Here is a 21,741-nt window from a genome sequence, read left to right as displayed (position 1 = left end):
TAGTAATTTTGAACATATTTATTTGTAAAGCACCTCATGATAATTGTAACAAACAGTTTAATTTAATAAGTAAAGCGTGTTCCACTTATATAGCTGAATTAAAAGGTTTCTATTGTTATATTTCCATTTTCTATTGTATACTCATCTTTATGGAATAGGCTAATATTTCTACGTCATGATACATGTATACAAGGTAGGCTACACATATTTCTTTGGCGGTAAGCGATCAAGTTGGTGATGTGCGTTAGGATAACTATACAAACAAGAGAGCATGTACTCATGCAACGCGCTACGATGTTAAAAATTACCGTACATTTAAGGACATTTCAAGGAAGAATTCACCTCAAATAAACGAACCGTGCTTCGTAATTCCAGACAGTTGTATCTTCGTATAAACTATGCCACATGTCAACTTCCAAATTATGTTTTTTTTGTAACTATCAGGGTAAACGCTCATGTGGAAGAAATAAGTGTGTTTCTGCGTGAGTGCTAATCAGTTTTTGAATGATTTTCTTCTATACAATTAATTATTGTCGTATAGTCATGTTCACTGTAAGTGAACTTTGTACCCGTTAAATTTACGAAGACCCCGGGATAATAGGTACCCAGCGTTCTTCGTAAATATAAGGTGAAAATTTTTTAACAGAGTAGAATATATGTTTCACAAGAACCTTTCCTGTGTTGATGATTGTGTATCGTGTTTTTGACGTGACAACGTATAATAAATCTATGAACGCCGGCTGCACGCACGAAAAAGTGACCCGTTACGCACATGGTCCCGTTACGCTCTGTCCCGTTACGCTGTGTCCCGTTACGCTCATTGTACACTTGCGCCGCATCTATCTCTCTTCCACTCGATTGGCCTATGAATCTACTATTATATTAAATATGTTAAGGCGGGCTTTTCAAAAGTTGCTTTTAAATTTAGTACTTTATCTAACTAAACTATCATTTCATCAATGTTTTGTTATGACGTTGTCACGTTAAACTATCGTCCGTAAACCAACTTTACAGACAACAAATTTTTGTCCCTTCAACTCCATTCTGCGGAAAGGCAGTGGCGATCCATCACGGAATCACACGGCCTAATGTGCCTGGGTCACGTTATGACCGGCTCTCGTGGCTACGGTTTTGAGGGGGGGGGGGGGGGTTAGGGGGGGTTCAGACCACAGCGATCATGCTGCCTCGAGTATCTTCAGAGCGCGAAGTTAAAGCCAGGTTTAGCTTCAACTCCGCAGAAAGAGGTGAAAAGGGATAGCTTACCGTGCACTGCGTGGCCAATGAGAACACTTCTCTCGTGGAAGTTGCGAGCGATTAATTGAGTGGGAGGAAACCACGGGACAAGGCCCGAGACGGCGCTGGGAATAATTAAGAAACCGCTCCGGGGGTGCAGAGGGGTTCTCTGAGGGGATGATGGGGGGGGGGGGGAAGAGGGGGTGTCTTGTCTCCCGGAGGAGGTGAACGAGTTCGCAATTAGCCGCACCTGAGGAAGGGAAGATCACTTGCTTACAAGTTGCGCGGCTTTGTTGCGGGCTTCCAGCGACGGCAGTTCCCCTCCCCCCTCCGCCACTCCTGCTGCGACCTCAGCCGGGCAAGGGGGGGGGGGGGGCACGTGATCCTGGCGAGATGCTCCCCATGTTGCTCCGTCAGGTGACCAAGCTCATCTGCCCATCTTCAACCATGTTTGAACAGCCCTTTTACAAGACTTTGCCTTAAGGAATCTTCAGGAAAAATTATAATAATAAAAATAATTATTATTTTGATACTAAATTTAATTTACATCTATTCTCAGAAATAAGTTTAAGAAATTTGAAATTATATTAACTTTTTCAAATACATTTGGCAATAGAATGTTTTTATTTTTTTTAAGTGATTTAAATGTTTTGAAAAATCCAGAATTAAAATCCTTACTAATATTATAAATGCGAAAGTAACTCTGTATGTCTGTCTGTCTGTGTGTCTGTCTGTCTGTTGGTCGGTTTGTTTGTTACCTTTTCCCAGCTGAACGGCTGGACGGATCGTAATGAAATTTGGCAAGGAGATGGATTATATCCTGGGGATGGACATAGGCTATCTTTTGTCCAAAAAAATAAATTTTAAACGAGTTGAAAAAATATATCTTAATTTTATGTAATGTCTGTCATAGATATACAAACTGTTAGTGTCATTCCTCTAAGTCTGCCGAGCAAAAGCTTTCAAGCCATTACGTTACGTTTTGCTATTGTAAGGAACTAAGTAGAGAGTAAGAAAAAAATAAAGATATTGACAGTTTGTAGTGTCGCCATATTTGTTTCAATTTTCAATACTGTTTTTGTATATTAAAATTTAAATTGCAGAAAAAAATCATGTTTCATAGACACATAATTAGTGAGTGTGTGTCATTTCTCTATGTCCACGAGGTCTCGCCGCGTCCATTTTCTCCTTGGGGCGAACCCGTCCGCTTAGTTAAATAAACAGCTTTTATCGTTGAATGATTTCATGATATTTTTCATGAAAATCTGCTCTCATAAAAAAGTTAGTTTTATAGACATTCAATAGGTGTCTCTCTCTCTCTCTCTCTCTCTCTCTCTCTCTCTCTCTCTCTCTCTCTCTCTCTGAAGATCAATCTATGAATCGTTACAAATTTATTTCCTTTATTTTTTTTGTTTGATTTGATACAATATGAATTCACTAAAAATCAATTTCTACCCCTTCCTATTTTCATTTCCACATTACGAAGTTTCACTTCTTCCACGTGGAGGGACTCCACGCAATATTTTTGCATGCAATTAAAAACTATTTTTTAATGATGCCATAGAAGTATAACTTCTCATGCGCGTACCTAAGTACACGCACGCATTTTTTAAATTTAATTTCTTCTTATATATTTTCTCCCTACCTAGGGCACTCATAATTCTTTTAAATTTCAAGTGTATGTTTTCAATGTCATTCGAGTTGTACAATTTTATTTTTGTCAAATTGGTCATTATTTATACTTTGTTTCATTTTGGAAACATACGTATTTTAAGTATTATGACAAATAAAAAAAATAGTTTCACTAACATTCTTAGGTTTTTATTGTGTGGATAGTTTCAAGATTAATATTATGTAGGTACATAAATTCTTAAACTTATAAATTTCTTCGAAATTTATTCATAGTTTGGTAGGGCCTACTAATATTTTCTATTTGTCAATATTGTAATTTTTTTACAGTACCTACTTATTTGCAAGGAGTTTGTTTTAGTGTTTATAATTTATCTGCTGAGCGTCAAGAGTCTTAGGGCTGCCGAGACCGAAGACCAGAAATATTTATCAATTAATTATGTAATATATTGTTGAAAAATTTGAATTTTACTATATCAGGAAAGTTGATTTTTTTATTAATTAGAATTGTTACGTGTAATTGCCATCTTCCTTTATTTCATATTAAACATTATATTTGTTTGAGTGTGAGATAATTTTATCAATGTATGTTTTATTTCATTTAATTTCTTATATATATATTCTTACCTACCTACTTCTATTAAATTTCAGGCGGATGTTAACATTGTCACTCCAGTTGTTTAAATTTTTTTGTAAAATTAGTTGTTATTTATACTTTTTGTTTAATTTTTGACTGTTTTTTTTTTACTTAATTCAAAGTTTTGTGGTGTGTACAGGGTGTGAAATCTCTATTAATTTCTTTAACCTTTGGATAAGCGGAATATGGGCACCACAGTTTTACATATAAACAAATTCTACAAATGTTTTAAACATTATGACAAATAAAAAATAGTTTCACAAACATCCTTAGTTTTTTTTTTGGTGTGTATAGTTTGAAGTTTAATATTATGTATGTACGCAAATACTTAAACATACAGTTATTTATTAATTTATTTAGGTAATTATTCATAGGTAGGTAATAAACTTTCTATTTGTCAATATTGTTATTATGGTAGATAGGAGTACAGTAAATGCCTACATTCTTATATTACTTTATATATCTTTCGATTTGGAGTGTTTCCGAGCCATTCGGGGTCCTCAACCTCAACCCCTCCCCCCCCCCCCCAAGTGGTTAAAGCCCCAAAATTTCGAAAGTTTAAAAAATTTAAAAATCTGTCTCTTTTGATTTTAAGTGTTTTCGAGCCATTCAGGGTCCTCGAACCCCCCGCCCCCCTCTGGGAACAAAGCCCCAACATTTCGACAATTTCAGGATATTCAAATATCTATTCTTTCGAGATGGAGTGTTCCAAACCATTCGAGGTCCTGAACATCCACTTTCCGCAAAAGTGAAAACCCCAAAATTTTGAAATATAAGAATATATATAATTGGATGTTGGCATGTATGACGTCGATAAACTCTTACACTTTTTGACCGATCGCCATGAAAGTTGGCACATCGAAGTGTTTTTATCATTGAGAAGGTTTTTATGCTAACCTTTTTTTTTTAACTCGCCGCTAGATGGCGCTGTAGCGCATCAACTTCTAAACCTTTCAACCGATCGCCATGGGTAAACAGAAATCCATAGGTCACAGATACACAAACAGTAATTATCTGTCATTTCTTAATGTCCACCACACTGGACATATCGCTATCCATTTTGCTGTAACTCGCGGACAATATATCACCCGGTGTTCAGCCCGGGCAAAGCCGGGTACTGCATCTAGTAAAATATATACCTTTAAGTTGGGGCAGTGCTAATAGTAAACAATTTTTTTTGTATTTACGGGAATTGAAATAACATTCTGCCTGATACCTAATTACTGGTCAAATAACTATTAAGAATTGGTTAAACACAAAGAATAATATTTTAAACATAAGAATTTGCAAAAATAGTTTTAAAAATAATTATATTCAAACGAATGAAAATTTTCCTAGTCTACCAATGATGCATGCAATCGGTTGAACGATATAGAAATAGATGCGCTGCAGCGCCATCTAGCGGAGAGTTGAAAAAAATGGTTAACATAAAAACCTCCAATAAAAAAAAACACTTCGATATGTCATATTTCGTGGTTATTGGTCAAACGGTATCGGTGTTTATTAACGTCATATACACCAACATTAATTTGTTTTATATATAGTATATAAATGGATTACACATATTGTAAAAAAAAAAATGGTTGTCTGTAAAGTCGGTTTACGGACGATAGTTTAAAGTGACAACGTCATAACAAAACATTGATGAAATTATTGCATACTTTATGAATATAATTAAATCATTTTTTTAATAATAAAAGAATAAATACTTGAAATTATACTAGTAATCATATTTTTAAAATGCAAGAATAATTAACCTTTATTGCCGAAATTGTTGTTGTAATAAGCAATGAAAACCACATTAACTTTTTACATCACTTTATAAACAGTCGAGTGGTAGAGAGATAGATGCGGCGCAATCGTAACGGGACACAGCGTAACGGAACAATGTGCGTAATGGGACTCTTTTACGTGCGTGCAGCCGGCGTTCACCGATTTATTAGACGTTGTCACGTCAAAAAAAATGCACATTGGAACGAGCACGCGCAGCTCTGGGCGGGAAGTGTGGTATTGAAGTATTGGCAGCCGTGTGCGCCTGCGCCTCGCAACGCCGGCTCCGCTCCGCATATCTCAAGCACCGCGCGCAGCCAGAAGAATGCAATAAAATCGCGGTCGCCCCAAGAGGGGAGCGTCAAAAGGGGGGAAGGTCACGGGAAATGTTTACTTTAATTGCATTCCTATTAGCAGCGCGCCCTGGGACCACGGAATTGACACAGTAAATAACGAGCCCGCCACACGGGTCTCCTCCAGAAAGCGGCTGCGGGGAAAAGGCTGCGCTTGGTGGTGGCGGTGCTGGACCGCGCTAAGAGGCGGCAAGATTAATGCCGGCCGGACTCCCCCAGGGCCGCCAACCCCTCGCTCCGAAGTGTCCCTGCAGGGGCGGTCAACCGCGGCCGTCCCTGCGGTGGTCAACTTGCTTTTCAACAGTTGCCGCGCGGCTGGCGGCTCGCAAGTTTCCGGGGCGGGGGAAATATTTATCTCCCCTCCCCCTCCCCAAGGCTCGCAAACACCGCCCTCGGTAAGTTAGAGACGCGTGTGTTGCAAAGGGCCCTTTCCCGGGCGCCGCGGGCGACAAAAGGGCGTATGTGAGAAAACTGATGTAAAGAGGCGTTGCGGTGCAGAGCTCAGTCGTTTGCGGCTTTCATCTTCCCCGCCCTATTTTATTTATTTATTTTTCTTTCTCCTTTCTCTTGCGCGGCTGCTAAGTTTCGCAATTTGCAGTGCGCGCAGGTTAATTAAAATAATAAATAAAATAGCGGCGACCCGCAAGAGCGGGGTCTGCTCTCCGCCCGTGTCCGCCCATGTCCGCCCATGTCCGCCCAGTTCCGCCCAGTTTCGCCCAGGTGCAAGTAAGGACTCGCAAGGGCGCGGAGATACATGGCGCGCCACCGCAGGGAAAACAATTCCTTCGCTAAAGCCTATTCCATTACAATTATTGTGGAAATATTTTATTTTTTATTCTCTAACGTCAAAAAAAATTACTTCTTTGTCGTAAGATGGAATACCGTACGTGGTTTGGATAATATCGCGAAAAATAATTCCTAAGTATTTAAGCAGGGTAGCTCTAAGACGAATCCCATATGCACAACAACCTGCAGAAATAACCAGTAAAATAAACTCTTTTAACACAGCACAAAATAAAAGTAATTTTTCTTTTTTTGTTAGGTAAAAATTTATTTTCAAACGAAATTATTTCCTTTCCTCAGCACAACCAAATAATAAAGCTTTCTTAAATGTTCGAAAATGTTTAATAACGAAAGCACAGCCATTTATGTTTGTGTAGGTTAATTAATATGTGTATTAAAATAGTTAGCATGCACATATGTTCTAAGATATTCTAAAATTATAGATTAAACAAATTTTTGCAAATTCGGTTGTGTAAAATTACGGTGGTTATTGTGTTCATATATACATTATATATATATATATATATATATATACATACATATCGAGTTTGAATACTGTTAGTTATAGAGACAATGAAATTAAACACTTAAGAAATTTCTTCTGAATTTTGCGCCAGTATGTCTGAAATAGGTACTAGTTCTAAATAAACCAAATTGATGATAAATTAGATGTTTCGTGAACATCCGACCATATTAATTGTGTTTTGTTCTAGACCAATTTACAGACGCCAACACTAAAATGGCCTTTGAAAAACGTTTTTCCGTTATATCTTAGGTAACACATGTAGCAAAATAATTCCCCCCCCCCCCCTTATTTGTTAAATTACTCCTCTTATGGGCGAACAGTCGCCGTTTTAGTTTTAAACATGGTTTTGTCGCAACACATTCTCCGTTCCGTTCTCTATGACAAGAAACTCCTTAAATTGCCGCCAATTCGAACTATAGAAAGCCTATATAGCATATGATCGCCGTCACTTGAACCCAATATGACAGACTACCTATAATAACCACCTACATTCAATTTCACCAAGCGTCCCCGCATCATGTGGGCTATTGACACAATGCATATCATATTATTCTTTTTTTACCTGGACATGAGAACATGAGACACGAGAACATGTCAGTTATTTCTTGTTGATGCCGGGGAAAGTAAGGTGTTTTGTCGATGTGTTCAACAGTTTAGAAAAGAAGTATGAAGGAGGATATGAGTGAGAAGGAAGTTTCACCGGAGCAGGGGTGACGGGGCGTCGTGTCGTCGTGGTGTCGTGTCGTCTCGTGGCGTCGTGGCATCTCGTGGCATCTCGTGGAGTCGCGTGGCGTCTCGTGGCATCTCGTGGCATCTCGTGGAGTCGCGTGGCGTCTCGTGGCATCTCGTGGCATCTCGTGGAGTCGCGTGGCGTCTCGTGGCATCTCGTGGCATCTCGTGGAGTCGCGTGGCGTCTCGTGGCATCTCGTGGAGTCGCGTGGCGTCTCGTGGCATCTCGTGGCATCTCGTGGAGTCGCATGGCGTCTCGTGGCATCTCGTGGCATCTCGTGGAGTCGCGTGGCGTCTCGTGGCATCTCGTGGCATCTCGTGGAGTCGCGTGGCGTCTCGTGGCATCTCGTGGCATCTCGTGGAGTCGCGTGGCGTCTCGTGGCATCTCGTGGCATCTCGTGGCATCTCGTGGAGTCGCGTGTCGTCTCGTGGCATCTCGTGGCATCTCGTGGAGTCGCGTGGCGTCTCGTGGCATCTCGTGGCATCTCGTGGAGTCGCGTGGCGTCTCGTGGCATCTCGTGGAGTCGCGTGGCGTCTCGTGGCATCTCGTGGCATCTCGTGGAGTCGCGTGGCGTCTCGTGGCATCTCGTGGCATCTCGTGGAGTCGCGTGGCGTCTCGTGGCATCTCGTGGCATCTCGTGGAGTCACGTGGCGTCTCGTGGCATCTCGTGGCATCTCGTGGAGTCGCGTGGCGTCTCGTGGCATCTCGTGGCATTTCGTGGCATCTCGTGGAGTCGCGTGGCGTCTCGTTGCGTCGTGGCATCTCGTGGCGTCTCGTGGCGTCGTGGCATCTCGTGGCGTCTCGTGGCGTCTCGTGCCGTCGTGGCGTCATGGCGTCTCGTGGCGTCTCGTTGCGTCGTGGCATCTCGTGGCGTCTCGTGGCGTCTCGTGGCGTTGGGGCGTCGTGGCATCTCGTGGCGTCTCGTGGCGTTTCGTGGCGTCGTGGCATCTCGTGGCATCTCGTGGCGTCGTGGTGTCATGGCGTCTCGTGGCGTCGTGTCGTCTCGTGGCGTCGTGGCATCTCGTGGCGTCTCGTGGCGTCGTGGCATCTCGTGGCATCTCGTGGCGTCGCGTGGCGTCTCGTTGCGTCGTGGCATCTCGTGGCGTCGCGTGGCGTCTCATGGCGTCTCGTGGCGTCTCGTGGCGTCGTGGCATCTCGTGGCGTCGCGTGGCGTCTCGTGGCGTCGTGGCATCTCGTGGCGTCGCGTGGCGTCGTGGCGTTGTGGCGTAGTGGCGATGGCAGACGCCAGAAGTCCGGTCGCCGGCCTCTCCGGACCCCACAGCCATCTGCCGGCGGCGCGGCCTCCTTCCGAGAAGTGCTTAATTAAAACCACCCCTTCTGCTGCCGGTCCTGCGGGGGTGGGGGCAACTTCCTCAGCCGGGAAGGGTTGCGCCCGGCCGGAAGGGGGTGTATGGGAAACTAAAGATAAGGGCCCGAGGGAGGGACGGGAGAAAGTGTTCCGCACGCCGGGTAGGAGAGGGCTGCGGGGGTGGAAAAACTAGCCGGCGCCCACCCCTCGCGCGGCCTGCGCCCCTTGTTATGAACCCTCTGGCCTGCGACAAGAAACCACGCGGTGGACGCGGTCCGAGGCCAGTGGTAGCCTCTCACTTGCCCAGCGGCCGGTTTGCCTCGGTGAGGGCTGCCAGACTAGTTCCTTCCAGCAGTACTTCCCTGTTGTTTCATATTCGACAACTGGCTGCGATAAAGCATAGCACGGAATTAAATGGGATACCTGAAATAAATAGGTGCCAGCTCCTTCAGATAGCCGAGTTACCACACTTTGTAATGAGCTATTAACGGATCTATTAACGGATGACTTCTGTCATAATAAAAGGCACATAATTAATTATTAAAACTATACAAATTTCAATGGTGTAAAAAAAGTTTGAAACTGTTGTGGCATCTTTTAATTCCTATCTGAACCTCTTAAAACACTAATTTTTTTTAACGTGATAACGTCTTATAAATCGATAAACGCCGGCTGCAGGTACTAAAAAGCATGACTCATTGTCACGTTCCGGCTGAGCCGAGAGTGCAAGTACCGGCCAACCACCGTGCGAGAAAATCTTCTATAATATATAAAACAGGTTAAGGTATGCAATTTTTCATCAATGTTTTCTTATGACGTTATCACGTAAAATTATCGTCCGTAAACCGACTTTACTGACAACCCCCCTTTTTTTCGTGGTTTTGAACACACTAACTTATATTATAGATCAAAGTATGACTATGCGCAAAGCAATACCCGTGTGTCGTCGGTAAAACGTATGCAGTGAATTGTGAATTCTTGACTAAAGCCACTCGAAAGCCAGATGTTTCGGATCGATATCGAAAGTTGGTGAGAGCGGGAGTTGTGCGCTTGCTGCACGCAGACAAGCTGTGCTCAATGAAGGCGGGTATTCGAGAGATGCCTGTATAAACAACTACATGCGATACTGCATACAATGAATCTCACGCGTTTGCTGTAGTTCACCCAGCCCAGTTGGCCACAAGGAGGCAAAAAATTAATAATACCCATGACCTAAAATTATTTTAAACTAGTAGTTTCAATACAACAAATACATTGTTAAAATGTTTCAACTTAAAGTTACGAAGGACCCTGGTCACAAATTATCTAGAGATATTCGCATGTTTAACCGATACAAAAGTTGACTTTCTTTCAATGTGGATTCACAAGAACAACATGGGTATTTATTTAAAACTACATATTATTAAAAAAATCATCTGCAAAAAAAAACTCTTTTCTTCAGTCTTGCACGGAAAGACAGGTTTTGGTGAGCGGAATCCGGCGTAGGATCTAGGAAATACAGTTATCGGAATTGACGAAGATCTCTTCGTTTGTTACAAATTAATCCTTAGTTTGAATTACTTAAATGACCACTAAACAATTGCAATCGCACGTGTTGTAGGCGAAAGAGAGCCATGGTGATGGAAGTCACTGGAAGTGAGTGGCCTGTGTCGCAGTTTCCTCCTGGATTGCTCGAGGCGAGGAACTGTTATACAGGCAGGCGCTTGGAGATGGAGTGACGCATATTGCAGCCCTAACCTCCCAGGGCATGACGCGTGTTTGCGGGGAAAGGGAGGGGGGGGAGGGGCAGCATCAGAGAGGGGTTGGGACGGGGGGGTGGGAATCTCCATGATAAAAGCGCATCATGTGGAGCAAAGGGGATGAAAGAATAAAGTGGCATGAGATGCAAGAGTGAGGGGTGGCGCTTTTCTTCCGGGGAGGAAGGGGGGGGGGGATGAAGTTTCCATGGCTGCGCCGGGAAAAAGGCCCGGGACTTATCCGTTGGCTTTGATTGACAGGTTCCCTCCCAAGTCTCCCACCCCGAGCCAACCAAAGCTGCCCTCTTCCTCACGACGCACGCATGAGGACTAGAGGAACAGTGTGGTTAATGGCGCCAAACCCATGGCGGAGCGCTTTGGAGCTTCAGTTCTTAAACTATAAATAAACCTTGTTTTCTAAATAAATATTACACCGCAGAAGCAATGTCATAAAAATAATTCTAAAATCCTAGAGAAAATAAAGTTTTAACAATTATGTCGTAGGCATGTCAAATAATATATATATATATTTATTAACTGTAGGATTCTTCGCTACACGCTTATGCTAACCAGCTTTATATGACGGAACTACATGTATATGGTGCACTCTGAACCAATTTGTATCCAACACGGTTATAATTAATTAATTAATCGATTGGATCTGCAAACCTACCCACTTGAGCTAGACGCCTAAACAAACAGAACCACCGAATAAATGTGATAAAATAACATCGCAGAATGCAATTAAATCAAGTGAAGGATAGCTGTTTCGTGGTTCCTCAAACCTTGTGTCTTCGAAGAAACTGCACTGGACAACGGACAGCCATTAACGAGGTGTGTGTTGCGTGTACACTCGATAAACAGACACGTGGAATGTACAATTATTGTGATGCTGAAGAGCCAACACGTGTTTGAAGGGTACCTTAATGCCTCAAGATCACCCGTTTCAGCTCATTTTCGAAGAGTGTCAACTCACAAACTGTTAATTTCTGAACATATTTCTCTATTACGATGCTCACTGGATATTTCGTAATCACCGTTCCTGATCAAGTGCAATGGACGTTACATTTGTCTCCTAGGCGGCACCCACACACACACATTGATGTGTTTTGCCGCCGTGTATTATGGCACCTCAGTGTGTTAAGGGACTTGTAAACATCAGGATACTCACTCGATGCTCATAAATAAGCATGAGCCATAACTTAAGTTATAACAAGCTACTAGTGTGATGCCACTGATGCAAACCAAATGGTAAAAAATCCCGGAATGTTAGTTTGAGCTGTTTAAAATATGTGCAAGTGAGACTGTAATTACATGCATACATTCGGGTATCATTTCTTTATAGCAAACGTATTTTCAAGCCAAATTGGTTGCCATAAAGCTTTAAACAGAGTAATAATAATCATTCATAATTCAGTTTTTTTAATTGTGCTTCACATTCATGGTAGGCCATACATAATGCACTATAACTTATTTTTTTAATTTTTAGCGAATCATTCTAACATTTAATTAATTAAGTAAAGAAGGGGACCTTTATTATCAAATAGCTACTAATCTTAAGTGGTTTAAAAAATATTTTCACCAATTAACTGTCTTATACTTACTTTAAAAACTAACCGTGCATCATTTAGCAAGTTTTATGTATTTAAAATACAAAATTCACTCCTTGTGTAAAACATTTTAAGTTTGTTAGTACCAAATTGATCAAATCATTTGTGAAGTAGGCCTGCAGTGGTTCTTCTACTTCGCCCTTGGCGGAATGCTGTAAGAGGGATGAAAGGACGCAACAAGCACCAGCGACTGAAAGCAGAGCTTGGCCGGGGCTCGCACCCAGGACCTGCGAGAGCCTGACCCCTGACCCCTAACCCCTGGTCTGGACGCCCGGGTCTAAGAGCCGCCTGCCCTGGCTGCGCCTCATTGCGACCGGCGGCGCACTAATAGAAATGCTTCATCTCTCCTGCCAATAGAAGACTCCGCAGCTGCTGCGATCCTCATTCCTCCCCCTCCTCACCCTCAGAGGTCCCCAGATTAAAATATGCATAGGGACGATATGTCAAAGTCGATCCGGAGGGACCGGGGACTGCAGAGGCAAGGGCTTCGAGGAAGAAGACGAGAAGAGGCACCATTTATAACAAGCAGTTTCTTTCCGAGATAAAGTGAGATTTCTTCTCCTTTTACGTTCTTGATTTTTTTTTTTACCCTCCTTACTCTTCTGTCGGTTCACTGTTTACCCCCCTCTTTTACCCCCTTCCGTCGAATTCTCCTCCTGACTTGGGCCTCCGCCGCTCATTTCATTCCATAATTAATCTACTGGAACCTTGAAGGTCTTCGTAAATGAAGCCGTCCGTAAACAGAGTGAAGCTCGTTCCGGATGCAATTTCTTCGCAGCCATCCGACACCTGCGGAATGTCTGACGTTTGTTCGTGTCCGTTCAGCGCCGGCGTCCGGCCTCTTGCAAAGAATTATTTTTTGTTCAATAACAACTTATAAACTAATCTAGGTTAGTTTCTTTATTTCTGAACGTTCTAGTTCTAACGCATGCCCGATCTTGTTACAGTACCCTTGTTTACGATCTGTTGATATCATTACTTTTTGTATTGTACATTAATGAGTATCTGATGTTTACGCCAAATACCAGAATCAATGAAAATCCTCGCGTAATATGTGATAGTTTGTTTGAAAATAAATTTTAGAATTTTTACAATGAAATTAAGTTATCGTCATTGACCTAAAGAAAACATATGTATAATTTCTCTTTTTTTTCCCACACTGAGGCCTAAATAACCCAGTGACTTAAATGAAATGTGCTGTAAAGATATTTATTGTATAGTTGAGGAACAGAAAAGATAATGTTTGGTTAAAATTAAATTACAAATGTCATCAATTAGCGTTTTTGTTCTGCATTTTTCTGTAAAAGGGACAGAAATATTCATAAAAAATTACAGATATTTGTAAATTTGACATTTTCATCAAAAAAACGGAATCACTAAAAAATAGTGATCGCAGTAATACTGGGTTCGGATTATTACACGGGCAACCATGCTTTTGTGAAGTCTCATTACCTCCAAAAGTTAAAGTTATTTTTTAACATTTCCCTGAATATCTTTCCAGTCTTAACTGCGCACATTGACAAGAATAATAAAACAAAATAAAATTCCAATTATGAATAATCTATTGTTTATTACTTTGGTTTCAAAAAAAATATGCTTGATTTAAACTTCAAAATAAAAATATATTATGTGATAATTTTCGTAAGAAATATTCAGTATTAACTCGAAAAAAAATAAACGTATTTCATGTATCCAAAAAAAAAAAAAACCATTGCCATGTGTTGTACAGAGTAAAAGTATCTTTGTTGGAGTATTACAAACTATCTTTTGGCAAATTTTTGACGTGATAACGTCTTATAAATCGATGAACACCGGCTGCACGCACGAAAAAGCATGACTCATTGTCACGTTCCACCTGAGTCGAGCGTGCAAGAACCGGCCAACCACCGTGCGAGAAAATCTTCTATAATATCAAACACGTTAATGCAGGCTTTTTAACTAATTGTTCGTTATTATATTTAAACAAATTATTTAAATTTAATTTGCAAAAACTATAGATAATATTTGAAAATTAAAAAAAAAGTTTACAATTATTCATCAATGTTTTCTTATGACGTTATGACGTTATCACGAAAAATTATCGTCCGTAAACCTTGACGGTAGGGAGGGATGTCAGCCATAAGACCGCGTGAAATGCAGGGTCTGCTGGGAGGAATGTCTGCGAGGTCGGGAAGCCTAAGATGCACATTAAGTTCTGCCATTCCCGATTACACCCGAACAATTCACCTTCGGCCAACCTCGGGTTTATTTATATACCTATATTATTATTTCTCTGTTTATTTTAATGTAGCTATACTAACCTAACTAACCGTCCATAGTGTTATAAAGTGTTTTTTTTAATGTATCTAACCTAACCGACCACTTTTAATAATTGAATTCATTTTTTCTTGCGCAAAAATAAAACATATCTTGAAGTTGGCCGAAGGTGAATTGTTCGGTTGTAATCGGGAACGGCAGAACTTTATGTGCATCTTAGGTCTTCCTGCGAGGTCAGGCCGCTGGTGCTTCGAGCCACTCACTGCGCATGCGCGCGCCAAGGGAAGGGGGTGAGGGGGTGAGGGGACACGGCTTACGACACCCCCGGCGTGCACCGAGCAGTCTATTAACCCCGGCGGGGGGCGGCTGCCCATTTGTCTGTCCTCCCGCCGCGGGACAGCTGAGTGTACGCTACATCTGCACGACTCCCCCTTTGACTCCAGCTCCTTGGGAACAGCCTGTTGTCTTCCTCCGCTGGCCCACTGTCACACGTCACACGTCACACGCGTGCATTTACACCCCGGGGAGCGTCACAACAAGTAATTAGGAATACCTGCATTTCGCGATTTCATTTCATGTCAAGGTATTTCACAAAACACTCTAGCTTTTTCTAAGACACTTGAAAAAGGAATTTTATAAAATGTTACTTTTGTGACATGAAGTTAATGAAGTAGAATGAAAAAAAAACAATCACTACCAAGAGTTGTGAATTTATTTTGGGAAAGGACAAATAACATTTATATAGGTGTAGCACTCTCAAGTTTCCTCTGAGTTCGGTCGGGAGACACACTGTGATATGGCTTCATCAGCAAGGAACGGACATCCCAAGGTTCGAACACTCATTAATAGATACATGCAAAATTCGCGGATTCATTTCGCGATAGGCAAGCATCAAAACAACTATACCTTCGTACCGCTTCTGCGATTGGCCCACATTTTATCCGGGGAACTGTGAGCCAATAGGAAACACTAAACCAAGAAAGTGCCGAATTACAGACAGCCTAGTTGAGACGTCTCACGCGTCAGTAGCCAATGAACAGGTGTCATTTCCGCGAGTATTTAAAGGACTGTGGAGTCTATCCTAGAGGTCAATGAATCTGCGAATTTTGCAGGTCTCTAGTCATGACAAATTGTGAGGGTGCAGCAGTACGGTGACCACATTTTCATTGGCCCCGTCAAGAGCGGGACGACACCTCTCACCGACCTCAGCCAATAACCACAGGAGAAAAGCTACAGTATTTTGTGAAATACCTTGACACGAAAAGTATTCACGAAATACAGGTGTACCTAGTAATAATGTGTGTCCAAAAACTTTCTGGAGATTTTCTCCCATTTACAAGGGTATTCCCATGTGATTTAAACAGTTCTCATAATCAGGTGTAAACGAATAAACAACTTAGCGCTGAAAAGCGTTACTCTGCCCCCTTTATATCACGAAAAATATCGAGGAAAGCCTGGCACATATACAATGAAATATTGCTTGTAACAACCATACTCATTATGTTTTAATTGTTTTTTTTGTAAGATTTGCGTATTCTTCTGTAACCATGTTGCGTCCCTTTATTTCTTTTTTTCAGTTAGTTTTTCCTCCCCACATTTTCTAACGATTTTTGCCTATAATGGGGCCCATTCTTATGGTTACAGCTTCCGGAAAACACTGGCATGTTTCGTTGGAAGCTTGCTAACTGCTTATATTTCATTTAGCGTGGTTGCCTGTTTCACTAACGGTAATGTGCCTAAAATTTAATTAAACGCAGTTAAGCAAATTTAATTTATAAACCGAAGTTAGAAGTGTTATTGCTGTGCACAACGAAGTAGAAAGACACACTTTCAAGGGAAAAAAATTACCACCACAACTTTAAAATCCCTTTCGGCACAGCCTACACGCGTACGTAGATTTAAAAGTTCCTATTTCTCCTCGAAATATTTTTGAAAATTGTATAAATTCTGGAACATTTTAAGAATCTACCTTACATAACGTATTTATGTTCTCCAATATTACAAAATGATTGATTAAAAATTTTCTCTTTTTCCATGCTGCGAAAATATTATGATTGTTTTTAATTCAAGGCATACAGTATTAAACAGCTTAGAACTATTTACATATCATGCCAACTAAGTTAATTAATCCAATTTTTGAACTTCAAAAACTATTTTTCATCCCTTGCTCTAATAACATGATAGTGTAAAAATTTGCCTTGCACCAAGGTTTAAGATAACAATAAGATGGTTTAAAATAAAGTCGTGCGGATTTTATATTAAAAATGTTTTTAATTTCAACCCCTGTTTCATGAAAAATTGTTTCAGCCAAAGTTTTAGTTAATGTTTAGGATTCATACAATAAATTATAACTGATTTTATAGTAGAAGTTCAAACCTTGTAATAAAAATTAAAAATTTATTTTAACAAAAGTTTTGGCCAAATTTGAAAAGTTAAACAAAAATAAGAATGGATTCAAAAGCGTACATAGTAGTGAATTGTTATTATTATTTTTTTTACTATTCCAACACAAGGTTTTTTAACCCCCTTGCAATAATTGTTTGTATTATCAAACATTGTTTCAGACTAAAGTTTTAGATAAAAATTATAAGATTTACAAATAATTTAAACGGATTTCATGGTAAGCATACTAAGGGAGTTGTGAATTTATATTCGTATTTTAAACCCTTTTTATCCACCCTTTGCAGTAGCTGGTTGTATCTGAAATTGGTTTTAGGTAATATTTGTAGAGTTTACAAACAATTTTAACAGATTTGACAGTGTGCCTATTTAGGAGTTATGAATTTTTTTGGTCATTCAACCCCTCTTCATTCCAGCCCTTGCAATAATGGTAGGTCATATAAAAAAATTATTTCAGACGAATGTTGTATATAATAATTCACTGTTTAGTGAACATAATACGGAAATTATGAATTTCTTTTTAATGCTACCCCTGTTTTTATCAACCCGCTTGGAGCAATGGCTTATCTTATAAAAAAAATTCAGTTAAATGTTTTAAAAAAAAAATTATAAGATTTACAATTAATTAGAACGGATTATTGGATGGTGTTTTTACAAAAGGTAATTAATTAATTTTTGTATTTTAATCCTAATTCATCCACCCTTTGTAGAAATGATTAGTTGTATCAAAAATTGTTTCAGACAAATTTTTAGATAATATTTATAATGTTTAGAACAATTCTAGCAGATTTAATATTGTAATGACTAAGGGAGTTATTAATTAGTATGTCCTTACAGTAATTGTTAGTCGTATAAAATAATATATAATTTTACAATAAATTAGAATGTATTTAATAGTGTATATGGTACGGTATGGCATGGTATGAATATATATTTTTTTTATTATAACTTTTTTAATCCCGTTTCTGCAATGGTTCGTTTTATCAAAAATTGTTTTACACGAATATTTAGATAATAATGTTAACATTTACAAATAATTTGAACGGATTCGATAGTGTTTTTACTAAGGGAGTTATGAAATTTTTTGTCCTCCCACCTTTTTTTTCCTCTTGCAGTTAAGGTTGTTGGTATGAAAAAAGTATTTAGACAAAATATTTGGTATTGTCCCTACGAGTCATAACACGTTCAAACATAGGTATGTGATATTCATCATATTATGGCCGTTATAGCGCGTTTTCTGTTTTTCAATAAACCTTCCCCATGTCTACTCCTTTGGTCGGATATTGCTCATTAACGAACACGACCTAGATTTTCCTAGATTATATTTTATGTATAAGTTTAAGAGTGATTTGTGAAACATAATGGCAGTTTTGAGTGGACGATGGGTTTGTGGTCTTTAGGCCATGAAACAAAAAACTATATGAAAATTGTCCGGAATTTGCACCATGTTAATGGCTACAATATGTGGTATTTCTTTGAAATCTACTTAATTTCAGAAGAAGAAGAAAAAAGCAGTATGGCCAAATGGATTTTTGTAATTTTCTTTAATAAATAAGTAAAATATCAGGAAACAGAAAAAAAACACAGTAGTAGGTTTTGGTTCCTCCGGGGACAGGCGCCAGGCACGTGGTGGTGGGGTCAATGACCGACCGACCTTTGACGTCACGGCGGCCATCTTGGACTCAAAATTTACTCAAAATGACTCAAAAATTCTTGTTTTGAGTTAAAATGTCTCGTTTTCTTCCTCAAAAATTCGAAATTTAGGATTTCGGAAAACCTCTAAATATTTTTGTCTTAGAAAGAACTCAAAAACCTAAAAGAGGTTTAAGCATCCTTGTCTACAGCCTCCGATTAGCCACTTTTAGGATTATGACGTCACAGTTGCAATTTCCGTTACGCCCGCCATCTTGAAAATCTTTATTAATTATCCGATTTTAATGAAAAAAAATTAAAATTTGTAAAAAAATTAATTAATAAAATTTTAATAATATAATTATATATAAAAACTTACATTTACGAGTCCTCGGTTCGAACCCGACGAGTGCAAAAAAATGGCGACAGGCTCCTTCCTTCATTGTGGCTGCCAGCAGACTGACCCCCACCACTTATGTTAAAGTATATATATATCGTCACCTAGTATGACGTCATGTCTGTCATCTTGAAAATCCGTAATTTTTGTTAGAAAAATGGGAAAAATTTTAAAAATCATTAAAAAAATTAAACAATCGAATTGAATAATAAAAATTTAATAAAATATTACCTAAAAACCACTGTTGCACTTATAGTTATAGTCGCCATCTTGGATTATATAAATGTTGCATGTTTCGATACGTCCGTCATCTTGGTTGAGTATGATGTCAGCGTTACACTTTACGTTACGACCGCCATATTGGATCCTATTAATGTTGCATGTTTTGTTTCGGCCGCCATCTTGAAAATCCGCAATTTCAATGCTATAAATTCCAAAAAAAATTCCAGAAAATATTTAAAAAATCGCCTACTTCAAATGTTTAGTTATTTAAACGATTTAGGTCCTCGGTTAGATTTCCGGCGAAATTTAACCAGTAATTTATTAATGTATAAAAAAAATCTCAATAAAAAGTAATAAAAAGGTCTTATGCCACACCCGTCGTTTTGAATTATGTCACCATTGTATCAATTATCGTTATGGACGCCATCTTGTAAATCTTTATTTACCTATTATCCGATTTTAATGAAAAAAATTTCAAAATTCATCAAAAAATTTACTTATTAGAATACTGATTAATTAGATCGATTCCCGTCCTTGGTTCGAAACCGGTAAGAGCAAAAAAAAAAAAGATTCTTCCTCCACAGAAGCTACCTAGACTGACCTCACACCACCAATACCAAAGTATATATATCGTCAACTGGTATTACGTCATGTCCGCCACCTTGTCTTCGTCCGCTGGAGGCCGCCATCTGGTTTTCGTCTGCTAGAGTGTGCTAGCGCCATGTTAGTATAATTTTCTGTTCACCATACCTTTGTCCTCAACTGTTGGCATTGAACTTTGACCTTGACCTTGAACTTTGACCTTGACATTGTACTTTGGCCTTGACCTCGAACTTTGACCTTGACCTTGGACAATACATGTATATGAATTACATGACTTCCGTTACATTCACGAAATTACTCCTACCAAATGTCTTATACCGAGAGCTAAGTTGTTACACATAAATAATGGTTTCGTAAGATATAACAATATTCGTAACTAAAACCAAAGCTCTGCAAGCTTACGCAGAGTATCTACTAATATACTAATACGGGCTAACGTAGTTATAAAATTCAGGCAATAGCGCAAAATTTTATTTAAACTTTAAACTTAGGCAGCATGATTCTCCCTATTGGAATAGCTTTTGAGGTCATTGTCACCGTGCGTTATCATTGCGAATAGAATTTCATATCTAATCACAAGTAACTTTTTTGTAACAAACTAGAGGCTTAATTCCATCAAACCATCAGGCCTTTCGACTCTTTGCCTAAAAATAGTAGTTCGGATTCCAATTATTTTGATGCATAACCTACACACTACAAATCTGTGCGTCGGGACTAGATTGCAAGTCAGAGCACGTACTGAAACAATCATCCTCACAATTCTAGCTGCTTGGAAAATGGTGCACATTCCTCGCATTCCCATGATCCAGACTGACTTACAGTTCAACTCACGTAACCAAAATTTTCAGTGAAAATTTCATTTTTGATCACAGTCAAATAATCTCAGGGCCAAACATATCAATATGTCGGTGGTGATCTGAGAAAAGAATTTTTTTTCCGTGTAAAACTGTTTCTTGGTATCAAGGAATTTGGAGAGTCAGTATGATTTAAATCCTTAAAAAAAATAGAATGTTTAGAAATATTCAAACAAACCGGTCTGTTAAATTATACAGATCATTTATAAATCTCATCTTAAAATATATTTAATACCTACAGTTGCTCTTTTCTGTAAGTAATATTGTATTTGTTTCGAAATTAGCAATAAATAATTTATAAATAATTACTTTTCTGATTATTCAAAACCCATTGTCAAAAATATTTATCCACCCGAATGTTGCTAGTATTAAATATTTATAACACCACGCTGGTAAAGATTTTTCACTCAACTTGGCATTGCCTATCAAAACCATTGCAAAATTCTTAGCCAAAATTGTTTTAATTAATTAAAGATTGGTAATTTAGGAAATTTAAAAATATTTACTGACAATATAAAGTGAAAGTGACTATTTTGTTCTAAGATAACACACATACAAGAATTATAAATATTTATGATTTTCACCACTGAGTAAAATATTTTTCCGAATAATTTATAAAAAATGTTTAAATGCATCATGCAACTCTAATTGACTTTATCAGTTATATTTGACTAAATAACCACTTAAATTTATTAAGTTACAGACAATTTAAATGTGCGTTTTGCTAAGATTTTTTTTTAAGATAACACAACTGTTTAAAAAATATATAAGGGACTGTTTTATGTACCTGATAATAATGACGACTGGGTGATCAACCAAGGCTAGTTGATGTCCCAAGCCATCTCTTCGGAGGGAAGGCCATGGCCTAGGGTAGACGTGGTGAAATGATACTGCAGTAATTAAGGGGTAAGTGGACAACACTACAGCCCGCACTAAACCCGAAGATAAAATATTTTTGGAAGTAAATTATCATCAACCCGGGGTCATTGTCGAGAAGCTCTACCACTCAGGCCACAAGTCCAGCAAGCATACATAAACTGTTGTATGACTGGAAATCTTGG

This window comes from Bacillus rossius, chromosome 8 (assembly GCF_032445375.1).
Source record: "Bacillus rossius redtenbacheri isolate Brsri chromosome 8, Brsri_v3, whole genome shotgun sequence".
Lineage (NCBI taxonomy): Eukaryota > Metazoa > Arthropoda > Insecta > Phasmatodea > Bacillidae > Bacillus > Bacillus rossius.
Note: the sequence above shows the minus strand (reverse complement) of the source record.